Raw genomic sequence first — 27,159 nt, 5'->3', positions numbered from 1 at the left:
GGACACTGCCTAAAACCACCATTGGACTACCCGCACAGTAGTCTGAAACCATTGGGAATGGCAATGCTGATTGCCAAATGCAACCTAGAATTGTGGGGAATTCATTTTCTTAAATCCCAAAAATGGGTGCAGTACCAGTACTCACCACTATTCAAAAGCCGGCGTTTTAAAACCACTCTGTTTCCCTGAAGGCAAGTCAAAATGCCTATTTTCAAACATTGCAATATGTGCAAAATATTCACTGAACACCAGCAGACATTTGGTAGAATGGAGTTTTGTGTGCCTACAAAATCTGGGAAATGAAGATCATAAGACAAGGTTTATAACAAGACTGGCTGAGCTGTGGATTGCAGCAGTTTAAGTTGCACTGGATTTAAAGACACTAAAATCGAAAATGTTTAGATTAAATGAGTGACCTATGTTTGGTATCACATGCCTTTGTAACTGTTGAAATGTCATAGTTTTGCACTTAGAATCAGCATCCTAGCTGCATGTGTAAAATTGCAAGTTAATTTAAAAAGCAACAAATAACATGACAGTAGCTGAAAGTCTGGCTTAAGGAACTTGATTCTGCCTGGCAACTACCCCCATCAGGAGTGAAACTTGAGTCACCACTGTGTTCCCAGGCCAACCTTCCTTTTGCTGCCCACACTAAGGATATGCCATCTATCTGATAATTGAATTACCTGTGCTCTGCAGGAGAGTGAACAAAGCCCTCTTCACTCAGGCAAAGGTTTTATTACGCAGTCGTAAAATGTAGCTTCCTCTTGGCAGGAGCTGGGAGGGGCACTGCCTGTGAGAGCAAGCTGGCTTGGCAGAACTGGATTAACCGGTATTTCTACCTTGTGCTGAGAGAAAACCACACCCCTTTGTAGCCAGAATATTGTTTAGAAAAAGATTAATAACTCATGGTGCGGACATGTGAAAATTTTATAAATGATACCATAATTCTTGTGATTTTTCTGCCCACATTTTAAGAGGTTTTTCGACCCGGTGGCATGTTCAGGGGGGTTTTAGCGGAAAAGTGGATATTACTCTAAATGTATGCATGTTAAAAATCTGAAACTTCATCAGTTAATGTCCCTACTCCCTGCACACATGTATGTAAAGTTGGGTCCATGTCAGAAATTGAAAAATCAGTTAAAAAGTCCATTATGTGCCATCTCTGAATGCAAGCTCCTAGAAAGAGCAGATTTGGACAGAGACATGGCTAAATTCAGCCACACCATGTATATGTCATTTCAAGCAACTGTGTAACTGTGAAATATGTCTTTTATTATCAAATATAGAATGTGTGCAATCTGACAAGGGAGTGCCCTCTTGGCAAGCCATAAAATGACATCACTCTGACTCACAGTTCATTCCCCAATCAAGGGGAGGAATGAAAGCTGGACCAATGACAAGTGAGAGGGGCAAGTCTAGTGATGCAACACACACACCCACTCTCAAAAACACATAAAAGCAGAGAGTCAGGACAGATAGGGACCTTCAATTCCATCTGCAGCGGGACGCTCTGCCGGAAAAATCCATACTTTACCTCCATCAAACCTCCAGAGAGCCAAACTAGAGACTTCAATCTATCCAGAACTAGAGACCCAGACCAGAGAACCAGGGAGAGCTGACCCAGATCACTGTGAAGTGCAGAGACCAGAGGCCAGTCTAAAACCCTGACCAGATCCGTGACGAGGCCCATTTAATTCAAGAATATAGTGTGAGTACCCAGCAGAACTGTGTAGAACCAATCTCTTAGTTAAAATAATATAATTCAATCCATTTTTAACCTAAGTAGAACTGCAGCTTAGCAATTGTGTTATTCTGCCATCATTTTTAAAGCTGAAAAAGTGTGCGTTTAAAATTTGCAAAAACCAAAAACGACCTCTAGTAAATCGGTCGTATCTCCGCAACCGTTTGGGCTAGAGACTTGCTATAACTTTCATTTGGAAGCTGAGATCCTAGGCTTTCCTAGGACCCCAAAACGCGGTTCCTCTGTAATAGCGCCCGGCGCATCCGCGAATTTTGCCGCGATTTGCAAATTTCTTCACGTGTAAAAAGACAGCAGTTTTGCTTTTCCTTGCCAGAAATTCGTTTAACCTGCTAATCATTCCTGCATCATTGCTAGTGTGAGCCTGGACTAATATTAACCAGATACCACTCACCCTGAACCTCTGAAAGGGAATTAAAAGTATTTTAGCATATTTTCTAATTCATTGCCAGCACATATCAAAGCAATTTGGGCCTGTGTTTTCAAAACTCCTATCTGTTTTCTGTAGCCTAAGCTTGCTGGGGTGAACTGATTTACATTGATTGCATTTCTGAGAACTGTGTGTTTTCCTTCCATTTCCTTGCCTTGCATCAAGGGGGGGAGGGGATTGCCAGAGAAAAGTGATTACATTGTTTGGTTGAAATCATATTGAGTATTTTCTATACTGCATTCATTGAATATTGCATCCACCTGAGCTTACATAAAGCATCCTCTACCACATTATACTTTTGTTCCTATTTACCAGTGTGCTACCTTATCCATTTCATGTCAACTCATTAGTGATTATAAGAAGTGTGCTAGTGTCAGATTCTCCGTTGTTGATCTTTATCATATCAGATTAAGTGTGCTAGTCAATTATTAATTTATTATAAAGTGTGATATATATATATTTTAAATTATCAAATAAACCTTTTAAACTTGCAAAACAGAACTACTTCTTGGCTCAGTGGGGTCAGGGGGATTCCAAGAGAGGGGTGTTATATAGGGGTAGTCATCCAGAACGCATGAACTGGACCTAAAGATATATCAATAAGGGTTTTCATTCAGTATTCTAGACTAGGCGTTAACTTAGCTGTAGTGCTGAATTGAATCCTCTTACAACCCAGCAGAGGCACCGGCACTGCCCAATGCACCCAGCATAGACACCCACTTCTCCTGAAGCAACCAGCAGAGGAACCCGCACTGCCCAACGCATGCAGCATAGACAACCACTTCTCCTGAAGCTCCACGCAGAGGCACCCGCACTGCCCAACGCATCCAGCATAGACACCCACTTCTCCTGAAGCACCCAGCAGAGGCACCCGCACTGCCCAACGCTCCCCGCATAGACACCTACTTCTCCCGAAGCACCCAGCAGAGGCACCCGCACTGCCCAACTCACCCAGCATAGACACCCACTTCTCCTGAAGCACTCAGCAGAGGCACCCTCACTGCCCAACGCAACCAGCATAGACACCCACTTCTCCGGAAGCACCCAGCAGAGGCACCCACACTGCCCAACGCACCCAGCATAAACACCCATTTCTCCTTAAGCACCCAGCAGAGGCACCCGCACTACCCAAGAAACCCAGCATAGACACCCACTTCTCCTGAAGCACCCAGCAGAGGCACCCGCACTGCCCAACACACCCAGCATAGACACCCAATTCTTCTGAAGCACCCAGCAGAGGCACCCGCACTGCCCAAGACACCCAGCATAGACACCCACTTCTCCTGAATCACCCAGCAGAAGCACCCACACTACCCAACACAGCCAGCATAGACACCCACTTCTCCTGTATCACCCAGCAGAGGCACCCGCACTGCCGAACGCACACAGCATAGATACCCGCACTGCCCAACGCAGCCAGCAGAGACACCCACTTCTCCTGAAGCACCCAGCAGAGGCACCCGCACTGCCCAACGCAACCAACATAGACACCCACTTCTCCGGAAGCACCCAGCAGAGGCACCTGCCCTGCCCAACGCAGCCAGTATAGACACCCACTTCTCCTGAAGCACCCAGCAGAGGCACCCGCACAGCCCAAAGCAGGCAGCATAGACACCCACTTCTCCTGAAGCACCCAGCAGAAGCACCCGCACTCCCCAACGCACCCAGCATAGACACCCACTTCTCCTGAAGCACCGAGCAGAGGCACCCGCACTGCCCAACGCACACAGCATAGACACCCACTTCTCCTGAAGCACCGAGCAGAGGCACCCGCACTGCCCAACGCACCCGCATAGACACCCACTTCTCCTGAAGCACCCAGCAGAGGCAGCCACACTGCCCAACGCACCCAGCATAAACACCCATTTCTCCTGAAGCACCCAGCAGAGGCACCCGCACTGCCCAAGACACCCAGCATAGACACCCACTTCTCCTGAAGCACCCAGCAGAGGCACCTGCACTGCCCAACACACCTAGCATAGACACCCAATTCTCCTGAAGCACCCAGCAGAGGCACCCGCACTGCCCAAGACACCCAGCATAGACACCCACTTCTCCTGAAGCACCCAGCAGAGGCAGCCACACTGCCCAACGCACCCAGCATAAACACCCATTTCTCCTGAAGCACCCAGCAGAGGCACCCGCACTGCCCAAGACACCCAGCATAGACACCCACTTCTCCTGAAGCACCCAGCAGAGGCACCTGCACTGCCCAACACACCTAGCATAGACACCCAATTCTCCTGAAGCACCCAGCAGAGGCACCCGCACTGCCCAAGACACCCAGCATAGACACCCACTTCTCCTGAATCACCCAGCAGAGGCACCCACACTACCCAACACAGCCAGCATAGACACCCACTTCTCCTGTATCACCCAGCAGAGACACCCACACTGCCGAATGCACACAGCATAGATACCCGCACTGCCCAATGCACCCAGCAGAGACACCCAATTCTCCCAAAGCACCCAGCAGAGGCACCCACACTGCCCAACGCACCCAGCATAGACACCCGCTTCTACTGAAGCACCCAGCAGAGGCACCCGCACTGCCCAACTCACCCAGCACAGACACCCACTTCTCCGGAAGCACCCAGCAGAGGCACCGGCACTGCCCAATGCACCCAGCATAGACACCCACTTCTCCTGAAGCAACCAGCAGAGGCACCCGCACTGCCCAACGCACCCAGCATAGACACCCACTTCTCCTGAAGCACCCAGCAGAGGCACCCGCACTGCCCAACGCACCCAGCATAGACACCCACCACTCCTGAAGCACCCAGCAGAGGCACCCACACTGCCCAACGCACCCAGCATAGAGACCCACTTCCCCTGAAGCACCCAGCAGAGGCACCCGCACTGCCCAACGCACCCAGCATAGACACCCACTTCTCCTGAATCACCAAGCAGAGGCACCCGCACTGCCCAACGCAGCCAGCATAGACATCTACTTCTCCTGAAGCACCCAGCAGAGGCACCAGCACTGCCCAACGCACCCAACATAGACACCCACTTCTCCTGAACCACCCAGCAGAGGCACCTGCACTGCCCAACGCACCCAGCATAGACACCCACTTCTCCTGAAGCAACCAGCAGAGGCACCTGCACTGCCCAACGCACCCAGCATAGACACCCACTTCTCCTGAAGCACCCAGCAGAGGCACCCGCACTGCCCAACGCACCCAGCAGAGACACCCACTTCTCCTGAAGCACGGAGCAGAGGCTCCTGCACTGCCCAACGCACCCACCATAGGCACCCACTTCTCCTGAAGCACCCAGCAGAGGCACCCACACTGGCCATGCACCCAGCATAGACACCCACTTCTCCTGAAGCACCCAGCAGAGGCAGCCACACTGCCCAACGCACCCAGCATAAACACCCATTTCTCCTGAAGCACCCAGCAGAGGCACCCGCACTGCCCAAGACACCCAGCATAGACACCCACTTCTCCTGAAGCACCCAGCAGAGGCACCCGCACTGCCCAACACACCCAGCATAGACACCCAATTCTCCTGAAGCACCCAGCAGAGGCACCCGCACTGCCCAAGACACCCAGCATAGACACCCACTTCTCCTGAATCACCCAGCAGAGGCACCCACACTACCCAACACAGCCAGCATAGACACCCACTTCTCCTGTATCACCCAGCAGAGACACCCACACTGCCGAATGCACACAGCATAGATACCCGCACTGCCCAACGCACCCAGCAGAGACACCCAATTCTCCCAAAGCACCCAGCAGAGGCACCCGCACTGCCCAACGCACCCAGCATAGACACCCGCTTCTACTGAAGCACCCAGCAGAGGCACCCGCACTGCCCAACTCACCCAGCACAGACACCCACTTCTCCGGAAGCACCCAGCAGAGGCACCGGCAGTGCCCAATGCACCCAGCATAGACACCCACTTCTCCTGAAGCAACCAGCAGAGGCACCCGCACTGCCCAACGCACCCAGCATAGACACCCACTTTTCCTGAAGCACCCAGCAGAGGCACCCGCACTGCCCAACGCACCCAGCATAGACACCCACCACTCCTGAAGCACCCAGCAGAGGCACCCACACTGCCCAACGCACCCAGCATAGACACCCACTTCCCCTGAAGCACCCAGCAGAGGCACCCGCACTGCCCAACGCACCCAGCATAGACACCCACTTCTCCTGAATCACCAAGCAGAGGCACCCGCACTGCCCAACGCAGCCAGCATAGACATCTACTTCTCCTGAAGCACCCAGCAGAGGCACCCGCACTGCCCAACGCACCCAACATAGACACCCACTTCTCCTGAACCACCCAGCAGAGGCACCTGCACTGCCCAACGCACCCAGCATAGACACCCACTTCTCCTGAAGCAACCAGCAGAGGCACCTGCACTGCCCAACGCACCCAGCATAGACACCCACTTCTCCTGAAGCACCCAGCAGAGGCACCCGCACTGCCCAACGCACCCAGCAGAGACACCCACTTCTCCTGAAGCACGGAGCAGAGGCTCCTGCACTGCCCAACGCACCCACCATAGGCACCCACTTCTCCTGAAGCACCCAGCAGAGGCACCCACACTGGCCATGCACCCAGCATAGACACCCACTTCTCCTGAAGCACCCAGCTGAGGCACCCGCACTGCCCAACGCACCCAGCATAGACACACACTTCTCCTGAAGCATCCACCAGAGGCACCCGCACTGCCCAACGCACCCAGCAGAGACTCCCACTTCTCCTGAAGCACCCAGCAGAGGCACCCGCACTGCCCAACGCACCCAGCATAGACACCCACTTCTCCTGAGGCACCCAGCAGGGGCACCTGCTCCCCTTGAGGCACCCAGCAGGGGCACCTGCTCCCCCAGAGGCACCCAGCATGGGCACCTGCTCCTCTCGAAGCACCCAACATTGTCATCCACTCTTCACATCTTCCCTCTGAAGCACGGAGCAGAGGCTCCTGCCCTGCCCAATGCATCCAGTATAGACACCAACTCCTCCTGAGGCACCCAGCAGAGGCACCCGCACTGCCCAACACACCCAGTATAGACACCCACTTCTCCTGAAGCACCCAGCAGAGGCACCCGCACTGCCCAACGCAACAAGCATAGACACCCACTCCTCCTGATGCACCCAGCAGGGGCACCTGCTCCCCCTGAGGCACCCAGCAGGGGCACCTGCTTCTCGCGAAGCACCCACACTGCCCAACGCAGCCAGCATAGACACCCACTTCTCCTGAAGCACCCAGCAGAGGCACCCGCACTGCCCAACGGAACCAGCATAGACACACACTTCTCCTGAAGCATCCAGCAGAGGCACCTGCACTGCCCAACACAGCCAGCATAGACACCCACTTCTCCTGAAGCACCCAGCAGAAGCACCCACACTGCCCAACGCACCCAGCATAGACACCCACTTCTCCTGAAGCACCCAGCAGAGGCACGAGGCACCCGCACTGCCCAACACACCCAGCATAGACACCCACTTCTCCTGAAGCACCGAGCAGAGGCACCCACACTGCCCAACGCAGCCAGCATAGACACCCACTTCTCCTGAAGCACCCAGCAGAGGCACCCGCACTGCCCAATGGAACCAGCATAGACACACACTTCTCCTGAAGCATCCAGCAGAGGCACCTGCACTGCCTAACGCACCCAGCATAGACACGTACTTCTCCTGAAGCACCCAGCAGAGGCACCTGCACTGCCCAATGCACCCAGCATAGACACCCACGTCTCCTGAAGCACCCAGCAGAGGCACCTGCACTGCCCAACGCACCCAGCATAGACACCCACCTCTCCTGAAGCACCCAGCAGAGGCAACTGCAATGCCCAACGCACCCAGCATAAACACCCACTTCTCCTGAAGCACCCAGCAGAGGCACCTGCACTGCCCAACGCAGCCAGCATAGACACCCACTTCTACTGAAGCGCCCAGCAGAGGCACCCGCACTGCCCAACGCACCCATCATAGACACCCACTTCTCCAGAAGCACCCGCACTGCTGAACGCACCCAGCATAAACACCCACTTCTCCTGAAGCACCCAGCAGAGGCACCCGCACTGCCCAATGCAGCCAGCATAGACACCCACTTCTCCTGAAGCACCCAGCAGAGGCATCCGCACTGCCCAACGCACCCAGCTTAGACACCTACTTCTCCTGAAGCACCCAGCAGAGGCACCCGCACTGCCCAACGTACCCAGCATAGACACCCACTTCTCCTGAAGCAACCAGTGAAGGCACCCGCACTGCCCAACGCAACCAGCATAGACACCCACTCCTCCTGAGCCACCTAGCAGGGGCACCTGCCCCCCGTGAGGCACCCAGCAGGGGCACCTGATCCCCCTGAGGCACCCAGCAGGGGCACCCGCACTGCCCAACGCACCCAGCATAGACACCCAATTCTCCTGATGCACCCAGCAGAGGCACCCGCACTGCCCAACGCACCCAGCATAGACACCCAATTCTCCTGATGCACCCAGCAGAGGCACCCACACTGCCCAACACACCCAGCCTAGACACCAACTCCTCCTGAGGCACCCAGCAGGGGCACCTGCTCCCCCTGAGGCACCCAGCAGGGGCACCTGATTCCCCTGAAGCCCCCAGCAGAGGCATCTGCTCCCCCTGAAGCCCCCAGCAGAGGCATCTGCTCCTCTGAAGCCCCCAGCAGAGGCATCTGCTCTACAGAAGCCCCCAGCAGAGGCATCTGCTCTACGGAAGCCCCCAATGGAGGCCTCTGCTCTACAGAAGCCCCCAGCAGAGGCATCTGCTCTACTGAAGCACCCAGTAGAGGCCTCTGCTCTACCAAAGCACTGCGCAGAGGCCTCTGCTCTACCGAAGCACCCAGTAGAGGCCTCTGCTCTACCGAAGCACCCAGTAGAGGCCTCTGCCCCTCCCATCGCCCCACTGAAGTCCCAGCAGATGCAAACTCTCCCCCATAGCACTCAGCAGAGGCATCTTTCCTTGCCATCTCCCGCTCAGGCTGACCAGATCTGAAAAATAAAAAATGGGGATAGATCACTGAGATAAAAGTAGGACTACAAATTGACAGTGGTACCATGACTGCACTTCAGTCGCGGTAAAAGAGGTGGAGTCACTGCCCTCAATATAAATTGTCTTTATTTGGCTGTGGCCGTCAGCATGTTCAAAACATGCTCTTATTGCTATTTCGGGATTGCTACGCGACCATTTCCCAGGCAGTCTATGTGACACAATCCGCAAAGGCATGTGGCTGTTAAATCAGAGGTTGGGGGTTCAAGTCCACCTCGGGGATGAATTGTTGGTGAATGACCATTGTGCATCAATATGAAATGATATGACATGTATAACGCGCCTCGCCTATACACAAGTGTTTCAAGGCGCGACGAGGCAATGGAGGGGGAACAGAGGGAAGACACACAACGATCCTACTAGGCCAGGTGTCATTCAGATCACGCAAGTGCAAGGGAAGGGGGAAAGAAAAGTGCGATGGGGGAGGGGAAAGTGCAGTACATGGGATAATAAAATAATAACATAAAATAAATAAAGAACGGCCTGCTGGTGGCAAGTGCAGGGTGCGTGCAGACATAAGTGCGGGTGATCTATACTCTCCCTGTAGTCACAGCTGGGATTCACCCTCCCCTTCATCAAAATCAGGATGCAGCTTTTAAATTAATAAAGAAATAACGGAACAGGGATGTCTGGTCGCCCTACATCTGCCAAGTGATGCCCCCAGCATAGGCACATGCTCTCCTTAAAGCGCCGAGCATATGAACCCGCTCCCGCTGAAGCATACATAAGAGGCAGCCACTTCCCTTGAGGCACCCGGCAGAGGCTCCCAACCACCACCTCCTCTGAGGGTGCAGCATAGGTACAATACCCCAAAAAACTCCACCAGCGGCCTCCACTCCCCTTGTTGCTGTCCCTGAAGAAGCTAGCAGATGTACACGTAACACCCCCACCAAAGGCACCTGGCTCAGGCCACACTCCGCGAAACACCCGTCAGAGGCACCTGGGATCCCATAGCACATGGCAGAGGCCCCTACAGTGCCCCCTCTGAAACAAATGCGCCCAAAATTAAACCGCACCCCATTGAGCTCCATAACAACGAAGAAAAGTCTTCACACTAACTCAGATCAACAGGGCTGAGCACGAAAAGTTGGGCTTCAGAATCATAACATACCCTTGATTGCCATCTGCACGTAAAAGACGACCTATCACACTAAATACTGGGATCCCCCAAATATGAGAAAAGTCTTGACCAACACAAATGGTCTCACCGAAAAGAGGGTTACGACTGCGCTCATAATTTCCTCTGGTCAGAGACAGCACAGTGTTGCCCCACATCTTGAAAGTCTGCACAGCATTTAGCAGTCTTTCGCCCACACAATGGCCTTTCCAAGAATCATCTTTGATGGATACCCACAATCTTACAATTTAAGTCATTTTATTAGTTAATAATCACTTTTTTGTCTCTTTTTTTGATATTTTAATTAATTAATGCATGTATCTTTTAAAGGGTTGTGATGAATCCTGTGGAGTCATCACTGAACCTCAGCCTAAACTCTCCTCCCATGTGGCCAGAGGAAAGCAGCCGCTACCTGAGCCTGACCCTGGGGGTGGCATCATGCGGGACGATCACATGAATCCTGTGGAGTCATCACTGAACCTCAGCCTAAAGCCTCCTCCCATGTGGCCAGGGGACGGCAGCTGCTACCTGATCCTCACCCTGGGGTGGCATCATGCGGGACGATCACATGAATCCTGTGGAGTCATCACTGAACCTCAGCCTAAAGCCTCCTCCCATGTGGCCAGAGGAAGGCAGCTGCTACCTGAGCCTGACCCTGGGGGTGGCATCATGCGGGACGATCACATGAATCCTGCAGAGTCATCACTGAACCTCAGCCTAAGATCTCCTCCCATGTGGCCAGAGGAAAGCAGCCGCTACCTGAGCCTGACCCTGGGGGTGGCATCATGCGGGACGATCACATGAATCCTGTGGAGTCATCACTGAACCTCAGCCTAAAGCCTCCTCCCATGTGGCCAGAGGAAAGCAGCCACTACCTGAGCCTGACCCTGGGGGTGGCATCATGCGGGACGATCACATGAATCCTGTGGAGTCATCACTGAACCTCAGCCTAAACTCTCCTCCCATGTGGCCCGAGGAAAGCAGCCGCTACCTGAGCTTGACCCTGGGGGTGGCATCATGCGGGACGATCACATGAATCCTGCAGAGTCATCACTGAACCTCAGCCTAAACTCTCCTCCCATGTGGCCAGAGGAAAGCAGCTGCTACCTGATCCTCACCCTGGGGGTGGCATCATGCGGGACGATCACATGAATCCTGTGGGGTCATCACTGAACCTCAGCCTAAGATCTCCTCCCAGGTGGCCCGAGGAAGGCAGCTGCTACCTGAGCCTGACCCTGGGGGTGGCATCATGCGGGACGATCACATGAATCCTGCAGAGTCATCACTGAACCTCAGCCTAAACTCTCCTCCCATGTGGCCAGAGGAAAGCAGCCGCTACCTGAGCCTGACCCTGGGGGTGGCATCATGCGGGACGATCACATGAATCCTGTGGAGTCATCACTGAACCTCAGCCTAAGATCTCCTCCCAGGTGGCCCGGGGAAGGCAGCTGCTACCTCATCCTGACCCTGGGGGTGGTATCATGCGGGACGATCACATGAATCCTGTGGAGTCATCACTGAACCTCAGCCTAAAGCCTCCTCCCATGTGGCCAGAGGAAAGCAGCCGCTACCTGAGCCTGACCCTGGGGGTGGCATCATGCGGGACGATCACATGAATCCTGCAGACTCATCACTGAACCTCAGCCTAAACTCTCCTCCCATGTGGCCAGAAGAAAGCAGCTGCTACCTGATCCTCACCCTGGGGGTGGCATCATGCGGGACGATCACATGAATCCTGCAGAGTCATCACTGAACCTCAGCCTAAAGCCTCCTCCCATGTGGCCCGAGGAAGGCAGCTGCTACCTCATCCTGACCCTGGGGGTGGCATCATGCGGGACGATCACATGAATCCTGCGGAGTCATCACTGAACCTCAGCCTAAGATCTCCTCCCATGTGGCCCGAGGAAGGCAGCCGCTACCTGAGCCTGACCCTGGGGGTGGCATCATGCGGGACGATCACATGAATCCTGTGGAGTCATCACTGAACCTCAGCCTAAAGCCTCCTCCCATGTGGCCAGAGGAAAGCAGCCACTACCTGAGCCTGACCCTGGGGGTGGCATCATGCGGGACGATCACATGAATCCTGTGGAGTCATCACTGAACCTCAGCCTAAAGCCTCCTCCCATGTGGCCAGAGGAAAGCAGCCACTACCTGAGCCTGACCCTGGGGGTGGCATCATGAGGGACGATCACATGAATCCTGCCAAGTCATCACTGAACCTCAGCCTAAAATCTCCTCCCATGTGGCCAGCGGAGGGCAGCCGCTACCTGATCCTAACTCTGCGGGTGGCATCATGAGGGAGGATCACATGAATCCTGTGGAGTCATCACTGAACCTCAGCCTAAAATCTCCTCCCAGGTGGCCAGAGGACAGCAGCTGCTACCTGAGCCTGGGGGTGGCATCATGCGGGACGATCACATGAATCCTGCAGAGTCATCACAGATCCCCGGCCTAATCTCTCCTCCCATGCAGCCAGCGGAAAGCATCCGCTACCTGAGCCTGACCCTGGGGGTGGCATCATGCGGGACGATCACATGAATCCTGCTGAGTCATCACTGAACCCCGGCCTAAAATCTCCTCCCATGTGGCCTGAGGAAGGCAGCTGCTACCTGATCGTAGCCCTGGGGGTGGCATCATGCGGGACGATCACATGAATCCTGCAGAGTCATCACTGAACCTCAGCCTAAACTCTCCTCCCATGTGGCCAGAGGAAAGCAGCCGCTACCTGAGCCTGACCCTGGGGGTGGCATCATGCGGGACGATCACATGAATCCTGTGGAGTCATCACTGAACCTCAGCCTAAAGCCTCCTCCCATGTGGCCAGGGGACGGCAGCTGCTACCTGAGCCTGACCCTGGGGGTGGCATCATGGGGGACGATCACATGAATCCTGTGGAGTCATCACTGAACCTCAGCCTAAAGCCTCCTCCCATGTGGCCCGAGGAAGGCAGCTGCTACCTGAGCCTGATCCTGGGGGTGGCATCATGCGGGACGATCACATGAATCCTGCAGAGTCATCACTGAACCTCAGCCTCAAATCTCCTCCATGTGGCCAGAGGAAAGCAGCTGCTACCTGATCCTATCCCTGGGGGTGGCATCATGCGGGACGATCACATGAATCCTGCAGACTCATCACTGAACCTCAGCCTAAACTCTCCTCCCATGTGGCCGGAAGAAAGCAGCCGCTACCTGAGCCTAACCCTGGGGGTGGCATCATGCAGGACGATCACATGAATCCTGTGGAGTCATCACTGAACCTCAGCCTAAGATCTCCTCCCAGGTGGCCCGAGGAAGGCAGCTGCTACCTCATCCTGACCCTGGGGGTGGCATCATGCGGGACGATCACTTGAATCCTGTGGAGTCATCACAGATCCCCGACCTAAACTCTCCTCCCACGTGGCCAGGGGACGGCAGCCGCTACTTGATCCTAACCCTGGGGGTGGCATCATGCGGGACGATCACATGAATCCTGTGGAGTCATCACAGATCCCCGACCTAAACTCTCCTCCCATGTTGCCAGAGGAAAGCAGCCGCTACCTGATCCTAACCCTGGGGGTGGCATCATGCGGGACGATCACATGAATCCTGCAGAGTCAGCACTGAACCTCAGCCTAAAGTCTCCTCCCTGGTGGCCAGAGGAAAGCAGCCGCTACCTGATCCTGACCCTGGGGGTGGCATCATGAGGGACGATCACATGAATCCTGCCAAGTCATCACTGAACCTCAGCCTAAAATCTCCTCCCATGTGGCCAGCGGAGGGCAGCCGCTACCTGATCCTAACTCTGCGGGTGGCATCATGAGGGAGGATCACATGAATCCTGTGGAGTCATCACTGAACCTCAGCCTAAAATCTCCTCCCAGGTGGCCAGAGGACAGCAGCTGCTACCTGAGCCTGGGGGTGGCATCATGCGGGACGATCACATGAATCCTGCAGAGTCATCACAGATCCCCGGCCTAATCTCTCCTCCCATGCAGCCAGCGGAAAGCATCCGCTACCTGAGCCTGACCCTGGGGGTGGCATCATGCGGGACGATCACATGAATCCTGCTGAGTCATCACTGAACCCCGGCCTAAAATCTCCTCCCATGTGGCCTGAGGAAGGCAGCTGCTACCTGATCGTAGCCCTGGGGGTGGCATCATGCGGGACGATCACATGAATCCTGTGGAGTCATCACTGAACCTCAGCCTCAAATCTCCTCCATGTGGCCAGAGAAAAGCAGCCGCTACTTCATCCTAACCTTGGGGGTGGCATCATGCGGGACGATCACCTGAATCGTGTGGAGTCATCACTGAACCTCAGCCTAAAGCCTCCTCCCATGTGGCCAGAGGAAAGCAGCCGCTACTTGATCCTAACCCTGGGGGTGGCATCATGCGGGACGATGACCTGGGAGGAGATGGCTGTCAAGGGCTGACTCCCTTGTGAGAGACACAGTATTCTTCTTTTTATGAGGACGGACGAGGAGTCTGTCATTCCCAAATATCTCATGGAAATCCCTCCCATGAGAAAACCCAAAGAACAGTTTATGAAAAATCACGTAAATAGAATAACCTTTGTTCCTCGGGAATTCATTAATCAAATATGGCATCTTGTAATTATCATGATTCTGTCTTAGGTAGATGTTCTAACTACAATTTCAAATCACATATCCACATTACATCTCCTACCTCAGATGGATCCATCAGAAGTAAAAAGACATGAAATACTCAAAACCACTATGGACTTCAAGATCCATAATGCCTGTGGTACTGGGACGAGGAAGAGGGACAAAGAGTTAATGAGGATCAAAGGTGCTACTCAAAAGACCATGCAGTCTAGTTGTTTGAATTCAAGTTGTGGACAGCAGTGGGGAAAGAAGCCCAGCTCTGCGGGAGACGTGCTCCTGACCTGACGTGAGTCGCTCAGAGGTGCTGGTGGACACAGAGACACGGCAGAGCCTGTGGAGTCCTAGAGAAGGGTTGCTGTGCATGCAGCGGCAGTACCATGAGAGCTGTCAGCGGCCTTGCCGGACCGTAGAAGGTCGACCGCAGCTGCAAGGAGTGATGCAGAGGCACCGAAAGAAACCAGTGAATTGGCTTAAAGGAAAAGGTAACCTCGGGTTGCTCTGAGCAGAACATTTATCAGTAGCAGACAATTTTGAATACTGAACAGGTAGAATAAAAAGGCAACAAGGGCGCAATTGTCGTTTCATGAGATAGCAGCTTGGTGAAACCTGTAGCCCACATTGCCAACAGCCAAGAGACTCTAAAGATAGGCAACCATTGTTGAACCCTCCTCACATTGGATACTGGTGTGGAGAACCTTAACAGAAGGGACCAATTGTAATTGTAGGAGCTTTTCTTCCTAGCACTATACCAGGAAAGAAACAGTTGCTTTGAAGAAATGTGGTTGTGGTAAAAAAAAGTGTTGTGAAAAGAAACTGTTAACTTTATCATCCTGACAAATGGTTGTATCGCAAAAGACATTTGCTGTGCTGTCCTAACAAAACTATTCCACTGGATGAATAATAGTGATATTCTCACACCTGCTCTACATCGTGGGAAGGATACTTTGTGGAGGAAGCAGTTGCTTTGACCAAGTGATTTGTGAAAGAGCCATTCACTTTACCAAGTGGAGGTATGTATTGGATGGAAAAGGCATTTTGTGTTGAACTGAACAGAACTTTGTTGACACAGAACCTTTCCAAAGGTCTTCCTGAATTGATTCAGGGGAAGGGAAGCAAACCCTGGTCACAAGGAGTACTTTGTGAGAGTTATAGGTTTGAACTTTTGCACTGTTTTTGTTGAACTGAAGTCAGATGCATTTACCTTGTGCACTTCGGGTATATGTGTTAGTGTGGGGGTCAGATAGCTTTGGACACGCGGTCATCTTTCGTTTGCTAGGTAGGAACATTCTCGTTAGGGAAGGCACAGATGGGCGTTTATCCCACCCCTCTTTTCCTTTAATAAATATGGTAAACATTGAGAAAACTACAACTGTGTGTCCATCTCTCATTTCCGATTCCTCGCAGTATCCTAAGCTTGGAACTGTTTCAGATGTCTAATGGTTTTACACCGTACGCTGTGTCCCTCTTTTATTTGCGTAAAAAGCCCTTACTGGGGAATGCTTTTAAAAATGATAAATGGGAGGACAGGTGGGGGATTGGGTGGGGGGGTGGATAATAGTAAGACTGCAAATATCAGGCGTAAAAGGGAATCAAATAACACTATCCCAAAAACAGGGACTGGCCACTGCCTGTTCCGCCATCCTCTCCTAGAGTGCGTTTTATAGAGAAGCCCCGGTTATACTTGCAGGGGCTGTTAATGTTCTTTTTCCTCCTATCAGTATAAACCATTTATTGCCTCTTACTGAAGTCTGGAGTGTTGGACTTCATGTAAATTAGGACGTGCTCTCAGGGAGTGAATTCCTTTTAAAGTCTGAGCTGTAATGCACATGTGTTATCATCTGCAGGGTGTGATAGATGTGGACGTGTCTTGATTTGAACCCCCTGCCACAGGGTTCACACAGTAGGTGCACTCAGCCCTTAATGCTCTTTTACTGGCTTGTTCAAGTTTGAGGCCTTGAGTGGTAGGTGGGTGGGGGATGGGGAAGGGGGTGCTAGACTCCATAAAAATACATTCCATTTGTGTTCCATGTTGATTAACTAGCAATGCTCAGGGGCAGTGCAGGGCCATGTGCTGCCTGAGACCAAGTGCCTTCTTGGCCCCCGTACCCACTTGCTCATTCCATTGGGGCCAGGTTTTCTGAAAATGAAGACAATTCTGTGCCCCAATTGCCTCCCCCCTACCCCTGCTGCTGGTACCCCAGTGGTCCTGGACTCTCCAAGTCTGCGTGAGTACACCAGACCCAGTTTTGCGCTGTTGGCGCCACAAATGGTTGTATAGTTAGTCTGTTGACATTGCTGCCGCTCAAAACTATTCCAAACATTTGCATTAAGGACATTCATTTCAGAATTCAATTAAAGCCCTCTTAATCTGACAAGTGAAGTGTAGCAAAAGGGCTGTTTGCCTGCCCACACAGAAAAAGTTCAACCCAAGGAAAACAATGAGGCTGGTATCGTTCTGTACTTTCCATAGCCGGCGGCCTGCCTTCCCAAATAACGTGAGGCGGGCCTGCAGAAAGCGTCCTTCAGCTCAGGTGTGGAGTTCAGGCCTTTCATTGGCTGAGAAGCTGGGGGCAGTGGAGGCACGGGTGGAAAGGGGGGATGCTGGTCCTTTATACAAGGTGTAAGTGTGGGCAAGGCAGCGCCATTCTCTTGGCTCTTGGCGGGAGCCATAGCCAGGATTGTCTAACAAGTGGGGTCTGAAGCTAATGTGGTTGGGCCCAATGTAGTGATAATGCGGTCTGGAAATGCCCACACAGCACTACTGAGTGGGAATTCACAGATTTTGGGTACCGCTCAGGCCCTATCAGCCGGTAAGATAGTCTGCTGGTTGAGCGCTCGCTGCTGCGATCTGAGTGTGATCTGCAGGTCGCAGGTTCGAATCCCGGCATGGCCAACTCAGCCTTTCATCCTTCCGAGGTCGATAAATGAGTACCAATTTCGGTTGGATGATATTGTATGTAAATATGTGCTCTGTAAAGCGCTTTGGATAAAGGCGCTATATAAATAACACATCATTATTATCATTATCCTGTCTATGCCTCTAATTCTTGGCAGAGGTAGAGCATGAGCGCAAACCCCTGATAGATGGTGGCAACCTTGGCATGTGAGTGCCAAAGCAGTCAAATTGCGGCAGTGGTATAATGTGAGTGCCAACCTGCTCACCAACGGTGTAGCAGTGGGATACGACCCATCACAGAAGATGCAGCGGTGTGTGGTGGAATGTATACACCAGCCCTCACAGATTCCAGTAATGATGGAACATGAGTGCCAATCCCATACAAGAATGTGCCAGAGGTGCCATATACGTTACCAAGCTCTCAGAGGGCGGCAGTGTTGCCATGTTCTGTTATTTGTCTATTATACTTCGAACATCACCACGCTCAGGGGTGGACTGGCCTGTAGGGAACTCTGGAGATTTCCCGGTGTGGGCCTCTGCACCCTGGGCCTCATTTGTGTGGTATTTCCAAATGTTCTCATAGGAAAAGCATTGGGCTTGCTGAAAATGTGTCATATGGGGCCACTTTGAACATTATTTCCAGGGCCTGTTTTGGTGCCCTGTAATTATTTCCGGGGCCTCTTTTAGTTCCCAGTCCATCCCTGACCACGCCAGTGGCCTTCAAGCTCTGAGCCTTATCCGTGTAGAGGTAGATTGTGACCTCAGACAGGAGGGCAGCTAGACTGTGGTCTGTGGGGAGTCACATAGTCACTGCAGTCGAATGTGATTGCAAAATCCAGCACAGGTGATGGCAGCACTGCTATATAAGTGAAGGCCCCCTCACGGATGGCAGTAGAAGTGGCATGTGATTGGGAGTAGTGTGATACAAGTAAAGGCACCTGCACGGATGGCAGGAGAAGCGGGATGTGATGGCAGTAGTGTGATATACGTAAAGGCATCCTCGCGGATGGTAGTAGAAGTGGGACGTGATGGCAAGAATGCAATATAAGTAAAGGGATCCTCACGGATGGTAGTAGAAGTGGGATGTGATGGCAGGAATGCAATATAAGTGAAGGCACTGTGAGAAACCTGAAGGTATCTCACCCACTAGTCCCCATGGATCTGTCATTGATGTGGCCAGGACACGGCCATCGCTTTTGGATCCAGTTCCTGGGGGTGGACCAGTGCGGGAGGATCACCTGGGTGAGGGGACTTCGGGGAGTGGGAGTGGACGGATGCCTGGCTATCGGTCTCCTAGTGCGAGGCACTGGCGATTTGACCAAGGCAGGCCCTGGAAGGCGATTGGTGAAGTGGTTGGCCCCACCAGCTCAAGGGAAGAAGACTCTTGCAGGTGAAGATCTTCTCGAGTCGTTGGAGAAAAGTGGTGAGGATCTGCAGCAGGGCTTCACCAGTGGTTCAGTTGTTGCAGATGCCTTCAGCTTCTCTCCTCTTCGGGTTTCTTAGTTCCAATGGCAACGTCTTGCTCTCCAGTCCTCAGAGCCCTGCTTTTATGCAATAAGACCCCCATTCATACAGCCTAGCTGTCACTCACACAGTGGGGTGGCTATCCTGGTGGGATAACCCCCCTGCCTATCAGGGCAGAGTGCGACTTGGGTTGCCTAGGTAACCCTATCCAGGTTGCCTATTCCACCTCCCACACAACCTGTCTACCCCAGACTCAGTGGCGCCGAGAGGAGGGTTTCTGTGCAGAAGCCCACCAAAAGGACGAACAAAGGATCCCTGACCTGGGTTAGGATTTCAGAGAAAGACACGAGAAAGAAATAATATCAAAGATCTGGCAATAAAAACCTACCAGAGTAAAGTTAATAATAAAATAAACCAGCGGTTTGGTAGAGGCTGCCAGTAAAAGTGGCAGCCTCAAACAATGGGAAAATCCCATAGGGAAATATTTGTGGTTGAATATTTACGGTAGTAACCACTGCCACCAGCCAGAAACTTTGGAGAGAGGGACTGGACAGTACCCTCTCGAAAATGAACACTAGGGAAAAACTATCAACAGTTTCCATTACTTCCATAGTAAGATGGGTTGTACTGGTTTTGTTCATAATTATTGACTAGTAAAGTCAATGGGGACTTTTCATGCCCTGGGAGACAGTAGTCAGTCCCAGGGTATGGAATCTATGTTTGGGGGTCACTGTGACACCCCTGTGTTACTGCACTGAGGGTGCTGTGTAACACACATATGAAAACATGATACCTATGAGGGTGAGAAAACCCCATAGACCATAAGCACCAAAAATAGCCTAAAACACACAACAGCAATCTGTCTAAGGGTGGGAAAAAGAGTCTTACTCTTAGCAGGAGAAAAATTAAACACCTCAAATCCAGTAAAGCTGCTGGGGGACTCTATAGGGAAGGGAAATTAGCCTTAGAAGAGAATTCTCCCTAACAGGAGAATCACCAACTGCCATGGTACCGTCCCTGACTCCAAGAACAAAGCAGCATCAGTGAAATGAACACGTCCAGTGAGTTGGGGAGACCGATACAAGACCGATCTATGTTGAGGCCAAGTTTGCAAACAGCAACATTGTATTGCGAGCGCTGGAACGAACATTGTTAAAACACGTGTGATAAGAGACGCAAGTGAAGTGAACTGCTGCTGACTGATTGAACTTTAAAGCAAAATACCATACCTTTGACAGAGTGGTCCGGCACTGTGTGGGTGCTCAATCGAAGGCATATATAAGGTATCAGCTGGGGAGTGATGAGAGTAGATAAATTTGATCCAAGCCCAGCAGAGGGAGATCATTTGAAAGTGAACAAATAAATGTGAATCGAAGTGGTCCTGCAACTTGTCAAGCAAAATCCTGGGCACAGTCGAAAATCTTCGATTTTGATGAAATAGAGAAAGTTTTGAAAAGTACATGAATCTGGTCCGAGCCCAGCAGAGGGAGACCAATTGAAGGTTTTTTGTTAAAGTGGATCTGAGCCCGGCAAAGGGGGATTCAGGGTGATTCGAAAATCACCCAAGAAGTTGTGTATGAGAATCCTAAGAAGAAAGGAAATGTTGAATATTTGTTTTTCGCCCTCCGAAGTAAGAGACTTTGAATGCTAAGGGAAATTAGCCTTAGAAGAGAATTCTCCCTAACAGGAGAATCACCAACTGCCATGGTACCGTCCCTGACTCCAAGAACAAAGCAGCATCAGTGAAATGAACACGTCCAGTGAGTTGGGGAGACCGATACAAGACCGATCTATGTTGAGGCCAAGTTTGCAAACAGCAACATTGTATTGCGAGCGCTGGAACGAACATTGTTAAAACGCGTGTGATAAGAGACGCAAGTGAAGTGAACTGCTGCTGACTGATTGAACTTTAAAGCAAAATACCATACCTTTGACAGAGTGGTCCGGCACTGTGTGGGTGCTCAATCGAAGGCGTATATAAGGTATCAGCTGGGGAGTGATGAGAGTAGATAAATTTGATCCAAGCCCAGCAGAGGGAGATCATTTGAAAGTGAACAAATAAATGTGAATCGAAGTGGTCCTGCAACTTGTCAAGCAAAATCCTGGGCACAGTCGAAAATCTTCGATTTTGATGAAATAGAGAAAGTTTTGAAAAGTACATGAATCTGGTCCGAGCCCAGCAGAGGGAGACCAATTGAAGGTTTTTTGTTAAAGTGGATCTGAGCCCGGCGAAGGGGGATTCAGGGTGATTCGAAAATCACCCAAGAAGTTGTGTATGAGAATCCTAAGAAGAAAGGAAATGTTGAATATTTGTTTTTCGCCCTCCGAAGTAAGAGACTTTGAATGGTAAAGAGACTTCTTAAAAAAAAAAAATATTTTTATTCTTATTTCAATTGAATTTTTTAAATGTTTACAAGGATTTGTCACTGTGTGTCCTTCCAGTAGTTTGCAAATCCATATAGATTCCAGTCTCCTAATTTCAAGTTCTGCTGGAGCCTAAGTCTCCATTTTATTCCACAGAGCATAAGTTGTTATTTATCGATCTGGGCCACAGTCTTTTCGATTTTAACTCAGGTGAACAGACCTGACTCTTGGAAGAAGCCATCTACAGCGATCACCCAGGACGTTTTTTCCCCACTCATCAGCCGATGCCACGATTCCTCTTCGTCATAGAACTGCAAGTGTTTGAATAATGGGCCCAAGTGACGAGAACGAGTGGCAATCAGCCCCCGGCAGTTCATAAGGAGATGACGAGTGGTTTCTATTGTTTCCTTTTGTGTACAGAAGCGGCACATTGTTGAATCGGTCAATTTCCAACTCATCTTGCTAATGTTTCGTTGATATGCATGATGTTTAAACAAATCCTCATAACATTTTCTCGAAGTTTCCTATCCAGGCTTTTTATCAGATAACGGCGAATTTCATTGACCTTTCCCACGTCCATGGGGAGCTCCAATGATTATTTGAGGTGACTTGTTTCGTCCAGAGTTCGAATCCAGTCATTTTCCAGAATCTTTTTCTTTACCTTTTCTGGATTCTGGAAGAGTTCAGCTTCTGAGCTGTCGATCTTAACCAGCAGGAGTTTGTTCTTATTAGTCCAGATTCCCAACCTTTTGCAATACCCAGCTTGAGTTTCCTTATTGATCACCTTTAGGATAAGAGGCGGTGTTGGTAACAAGGTTTTTCTATATAACATCAGCTCATTCCTTGCTACCATGGAGCTTAAAGGTGGAAGAGTTAGCTCCCTCCTGATCAAAGAAATTGGCAGAGAAGCTGGAAAGTTCAATACGTTCTTCCAGTATTGTCCCTCTAGCTTTTGCCATAGTGTTCCAGGGAACTAGAGCATTGCCTCCATTCCGTATGTGAGGATAGGAACAACTTTCGACCTGTAAAACGTCAGAAGCGTGGATATTGTGAAACGGCCTTGTTGTCTGTTGATGGCAACAGATTGGGTTGTTAGGAGGCGTGTCTTTGACCATAGATAGTCCTGCATCGGAGCTTCAGTCGTGCTTTTATTCAAAGTCACTCCAAGGTATTTAAAAGTTTCCACGAGCTCCAACGGTTGATTGGCAATTGACCATGCAAAGGTCTTCTTTGTGGTTTTATGTTTGTCCAATACCATGATTTTAGTTTTTTCTCTGTTCATCTGTAGGAAGTTGTCCTTCAGATAAACAAACAGGTTGGAAATTTGCCTCTGGAGACCTATCAGCCTGTGGTCCATGAGTATTAAGAGACTTTGGCACAGAAGGCCCTGATATTGAGATCTGAATTGCATTCTCGTGCTAGATAAGCCAAAGATTGTGCTAAGCTCGAGTGTGCTGCCTTATCCCATGCTGAAAACGTGGGGAAAGGAAGTCAAGGGCTTGAATATCCTGACATATCATTTCTTGAACACTTTTCTTTTACATAACATTTATTCACACACTATTTGTATTTAGAAGTAAGGATTAGCAATAGGTTTATTAGTATAGGCCCTTTTGTTTTGACAGACTCGACTAGGACTGTGCTATTATTATTTGATGGTCGTTCGTAGCTTTCTCCCATCTTTAGATTTAGGAAGAGATGGGCGTTTTTCAAACTCGATTAAAGTCCAATAAACACCCCTGAACTGTGGTCACTAATGTCTGTCTTGCTGTTTGATACCATGCCTTCTTTACAGCACCCTCCTGGATGGCAGTAGAAGTGGAACGTGATAGCAGTAGTGTGATAAAAGTGAAGGCACCCTCATGGAGGGCATTGGAAGTCAGACATGATGGCAGTAGCGCAATATAAGTGAATGCAGCCTCATGGATGGCAGTGGAAGTCAGACATGATGGCAGTAGTGCAATGTAAGTGAAGGCATCCTCCTGGATGGCACGAGAAGTAGGACGTGATGGCAGTAGTGCAATATAAGTGAAGGCACCTTCCTGGATGGCACGAGAAGTAGGATGTGATGGCAGTAGTGCAATATAAATGAAGGCACCCTCATGGATGGCAGTAGAAGTAGGACATGATGGCATAGCGTGATATAAGTGAAGGCACCCTCATGGATGCCAGTAGAAGTAGGACGTGATGGCAGTAGTGCAATATAAGTGAAGGCACACTCCTGGATGGCACGAGAAGTAGGACATGATGGCAGTAGTGCAGTATAAGTGAAGGCACCCTACTGGGTGGCAGTAGAAGTAGGACGTGATGGCAGTAGTGTGATATAAGTGAAGGCACCCTACTGGGTGGCAGTAGAAGTAGGACGTGATGGCAGTAGTGTGATATAAGTGAAGGCACCCTACTGGGTGGCAGCAGAAGTGGGACGTGATGGCAGTAGTGTGATATAAGTGAAGGCACCCTACTGGATGGCACTAGAACTAGGATGTGATGGCAGTAGTGTGATATAAGTGAAGGCACCCTACTGGATGGCACTAGAACTAGGATGTGATGGCAGTAGTGTGATATAAGTGAATGCAGCCTCATGAATGGCAGTAGAAGTAGGACGTGATGGCAGTAGTGCAATATAAGTGAAGGCACCCTACTGGATGGCACTAGAACTAGGATGTGATGGCAGTAGTGTGATATAAGTGAAGGCACCCTACTGGATGGCACTCGAACTAGGATGTGATGGCAGTAGTGTGATATAAGTGAAGGCAATCTCCTGGATGGCAGTAGAGGTAGGACATGATGGCAGTAGTGCAATATAAGTGAAGGCACCCTACTGGATGGCAGCAGAAGTAGGACGTGATGGCAGTAGTGTGTTATAAGTGAAGGCACCCTCCTGGATGGCAGGAGAAGTAGGACATGATGGCAGTAGTGCAATATAAGTGAAAGCACCCTCCTGGATGGCAGTAGAAGTAGGACGTGATGGCAAAAGTGTGATATAAGTGAAGTCACTGTCAAGGATGGCAGTAGAAGTAGGATCTGATGACAGTACTGCAATATAAGTGAAGACACCCTTTTGGATGGCAGTAGAAGTGGGACGTGATGGCAGGAATGCAATATAAGTGAAGGCACACTCCTGGATGGCAGTAGAAGTGGGATGTGATGGCAGTACTGTGATATAAGTGAAAGCACCCTCCTGGATGGCAGTAGAAGTGGGATGTGATGGCAAAAGTGTGATATAAGTGAAGACACTGTCGTGGATGGCAGTAGAAGTGGTACATGTTGGCAGTAGTGCGGTATGAGTGAAGGCACCCTCATGGATGGCAGTAGAAGTGGGACATGATGGCAGTAGTGCAATATGAGTGAAGGCACCCTCATGGGTGGCAGTAGAAGTGGGACATGATGGCAGTAGTATCATGTAAGTGAAGGCAACCTCAGTGCAGAGGCCAGTAGAATTGGAACGTGATGGCAGTAGTGTGATATAGTGAAGGCACCCTCACTGCAGAGGCCAGTAGAATTGGAACATGATGGTAGTAGTGTGATATAGTGAAGGCAACCTCACTGCGGAGGCCAGTAGTAGTAGGACATGATGGCAGTAGTGTGATATAGTGAAGGCAACCTCACTGCAGAGGCCAGTAGAATTGGAACGTGATGGCAGTAGTGTGATATAGTGAAGGCAACCTCACTGCAGAGGCCAGTAGAATTGGAACATGATGGCAGTAGTGTGATATAGTGAAGGCAACCTCACTGCGGAGGCCAGAAGTAGTAGGACATGATGGCAGTAGTGTGATATAGTGAAGGCAACTTCAGTGCAGAGGCCAGTAGAATTGGAACATGATGGCAGTAGTGTGATATAGTGAAGGCAACCTCACTGCGGAGGCCAGTAGTAGTAGGACATGATGGCAGTAGTGTGATATAGTGAAGGCAACCTCACTGCGGAGGCCAGTTGAAGTGGGACATGATGGCAGCAGTGTGATATAGTGAATGCAACCTCACTGCGGAGGCCAGTAGTAGTAGGACATGATGGCAGTAGTGTGATATAGTGAAGGCAACCTCACTGCGGAGGCCAGTAGTAGTAGGACATGATGGCAGTAGTGTGATATAGTGAAGGCAACCTCACTGCGGAGGCCAGTTGAAGTGGGACATGATGGCAGCAGTGTGATATAGTGAAGGCAACCTCACTGCGGAGGCACACCTCACATTATAAGTCAATAAAACAAACAAACAAACAAACAAACAAACAAACAAACAAACAAACAGTAATAGTGGGAGAGGAGTGCCAAATTCCAGGAAAAACAGGATTAGTGCGATCATCCTAGAAGATGGTGGCAGCATGAGATGTGTGAGCCAATACCCTTGCTAAGCACAGTGGTCATTTAGCTCTTCATGCCACATTCCACAGCATTAATATAATGGTTCTTACTATTACCTAATTATAAATAATGGTAGCAGCAAATTGAAGAAAGTACCAAACTTGTTCATATCATGGTTAGAATAGGGGAAAAAAGGCCCAACCTCTTTCGTGTTGGCTCTGCAGGGACATTTGAGTAGGAAATCCCCAGCAGATGGTGCTAGAAGTGGCTTGTGCATGTCAACAACCTAAAAGACCTGGGCAACACCCTAATATGAGTACAAATTCCAGCGCCTAACAGATAGTAGCAGTGATGGAAAGTGAGAGCCGCACCACACAAAGATTAGAGCTTCACATCGATGGCAATGAAGGACTCACCTTAAAAGGTAGTAGTAGAGGGCTATGGGCAGGAAGCCCATTGCAGGTGGCAACATCAGGGCAATATGAATGCCCGCTCTCTCACAGATGAAGGAAGCAATAGGATGTGAGCTATAAATCCCACCCAGGCAGTGGCAGAAGTGAGACAGAGGTTCTGTTTCTCGGACAGATGATGCAATAACTGAACTGTCAATCTTAAGACCTCACAGTTGGTGGGAGAAGTAGTGTATGAATAATAAACTCCAAATAAGTAGTGGCATCGTTGGGATATGAATGATGAAAATCTCTCATATGGTATCAGTAGTGGGATACAAGTCATAAGCCCTTTCCAGCCAATGGCAAGGAAAGGATGTAACTGATATCCTCACAGAAGGCAGCGGCAGGGAGTTGTGAATGATATACTACTGTGAAAATGGTACATCAAAGATACACACCTGACTGACAGTGGCAACAGTAGTTGGACTTGATGGATAGTGACAAACCTCTCTCATGGGCTGGTGGCAGTGCTATTTGAATGAGAGACACCCTTCAGATGTTCACAGTGTTGGTATGAGATTCATAGTGCCCTTAGATGTGGTGGCAGAAGTGTGATGTTAGTGATAAACTCCCTAACAATAGTGGCAGTAGGGGTGTTTGATAGTTAACCACCTCACAATTTGTGGCAACGCAATGGGCTGCAAATTCCATACCCAAGATGGTGATTCCCGGGGTGTGTAAGAGCTAATCTGCATTCTCTTGTAATCTTTACCTTGTGCTTCTTTGCGGGAGTGCTGAAGGGTA

The 27,159-nt window shown here is 50.6% G+C and overlaps 1 protein-coding gene and 1 long non-coding RNA gene across 2 annotated transcripts in view; one reads left to right on the top strand and one right to left on the bottom strand.

Annotated features, from left to right (window-relative positions):
• Positions 1 to 27,159, top strand: part of LOC138520815 (uncharacterized) — a 348,850-nt gene that overhangs the window by 122,641 nt on the left and 199,050 nt on the right. The gene's annotated exons all lie outside the window — the stretch shown is intronic.
• Positions 1 to 27,159, bottom strand: part of MFSD4A (major facilitator superfamily domain containing 4A) — a 339,210-nt gene that overhangs the window by 146,969 nt on the left and 165,082 nt on the right. The window lies entirely within an intron of this gene.

Source organism: Ambystoma mexicanum, chromosome 13, assembly GCF_040938575.1.
Source record: "Ambystoma mexicanum isolate Mex_15411 chromosome 13, UKY_AmexF1_1, whole genome shotgun sequence".
Taxonomy (NCBI): domain Eukaryota; kingdom Metazoa; phylum Chordata; class Amphibia; order Caudata; family Ambystomatidae; genus Ambystoma; species Ambystoma mexicanum.
Note: the sequence above shows the minus strand (reverse complement) of the source record. Positions and strands in the feature narration are given on the sequence as shown.